The following is a 1823-nucleotide window of genomic DNA, read 5'->3' on the forward strand; positions in this document are numbered from 1 at the left end:
ACATGTGTCTGACCCAGGCCTAGACTCAAACCATAGGATTGTTCATCTGGGATCAAGCTTCCTTCACCCCTGGGCCCACACAGCTGGCCCACAACTTTGTTTTGTTTATTTTGCTTGATTATATAAACTTTGTTAAACATAGTCTTTATATTTTTTATCAATTTGCTAATAAATTTGTCTTTTTATGGTTATATCCAAAAGGTACAAGTAGTTGAGTCTTTCTGTGGAATGATTTTTAAAAAGGATACAATCAAGAACCCTAAAAGAGCTACAAATCAATAAATCACTGACTTTACAGTGTCTCCTCTCTTGAACACCTCTTTATAATTTTCTTTTATTTTTACTTAAATTATGACTTATTTCTTTTGTTTGTTTCTTTTGTTTTAGATTTTCCCTCTATTATGTAGTTTTACATAATGAGTAATGGTTATAATAAATACATAAACTAAAAAAAAAGTTTTAAAAATTTTATTATACTTGGTTCTGTCATTGGTTAGATTCACAGTTTGCAAATGTTTTCTTGGTCTGAAGATTGTCTTTTCCTCTCTTCCAGGGTCTTTCAAGTAGAAGTTTGAAATTTTGAGTAGATTCAACTTAGACAGAATTTCCTTTTATTTAATATCATATGGATAACCCTTTTTCTGGCTCTGCGAACCCAGGATTTTCTTCTCTAATTTCTTTCTTAAAAATTCTTATAAAACATATAATAATTTGATATGACTTTCAAATTGATGGCCCATCTTGAGTTAATTTTTGGAAGGTAAGGTTTAGGCCATGGTTCATTCCATTTTGTTTCTCTTATTTCCTGAATGTTCACTTATCCTGGTACCATTTGTTTGAAAGACTCTATTTTCTCTACTGAATTGTTTTGCAACTTTGTCAAAAATTTCTGGGGCTTGATAATTCTCTTTCTGTCTTGATTTGGTTTTAGGTTTTTGCTGTAGGACATGAGGGGTCACTGGAGAGAGACAATGAGAAAGTGAGAAATTATCCCCTAAGGGGGATAGCATGTCACAATCCTTTCTCCTCCATTGTCTTGTTAGTATTTTGGGAACATACACACATGCCCAGTATCATTTTCCTGGACTTCTACTTGTAAGGAAATATTCATTGATCTTCTAAGAATAAAACTGAAAAACAGTTACTACCACCTGTCCTTTTCCAGCAAAAGGGAGAAAAAGGCAGAAGAAGCTACAACTGTTTGAATACCTTCACAAATCCCTGTGTATTCCTGAGATGACTTACATTCAGTGAGTAGACAGAACAAAAGGCATTTTCCAGTTTGTATCAAAAAACAAAGAAAAACTTGCTTAACTTTGAGAGAAAAGAAAAGGCAACCAGAAGACTAACTTACCAGAAAATGACCAGGGCACTGAGGAATCATGGTAGAATTGAGAAAATCACCAAAATCCAAAGAAAGCTAACTTACCAGTTCAGGGAGGTCATTCTCCAAAGATTCTCTTCTTTTCTCTTGGGGAAAGAGATTTTCTACTCTCAGTATGCATAATCTCATCAAGAATGTCTCAGTTTAAATGACTGGAATGCAAATTATAATTACACATGTGCCAACTACTATGAGCTAAGTCATTCTGATTGCTAAATGCACTCGTTTTGATTCCTGATATCAGAAATCCCTCATGATTTTTAGTTTTAAAGCAAATAATGAAGCAAGAGAGAGAGAAATCTCACTTTATTTCATTGTTGCTATATTTTATCAAGTAGCATAAAATCTAAACTAACTTGGTAAATTCTGTTAATGAACAAATTTATTATTTCACTATAAGTATAGATGAAATATTTCTTTCTATTCTCTGTTTAGCCAC

At 32.9% G+C, this 1823-nt stretch overlaps 1 pseudogene; it reads left to right on the forward strand.

Moving 5' to 3' along the window:
- The first annotated feature begins 1063 nt into the window (after positions 1-1063).
- Positions 1064-1600, forward strand: LOC102492277 (transcription factor Spi-C pseudogene; annotated as a pseudogene).
- Positions 1601-1823: the final 223 nt, after the last annotated feature.

Source organism: Tupaia chinensis, unplaced genomic scaffold (assembly GCF_000334495.1).
Source record: "Tupaia chinensis unplaced genomic scaffold, TupChi_1.0 Scaffold144072_1, whole genome shotgun sequence".
NCBI lineage: Eukaryota > Metazoa > Chordata > Mammalia > Scandentia > Tupaiidae > Tupaia > Tupaia belangeri.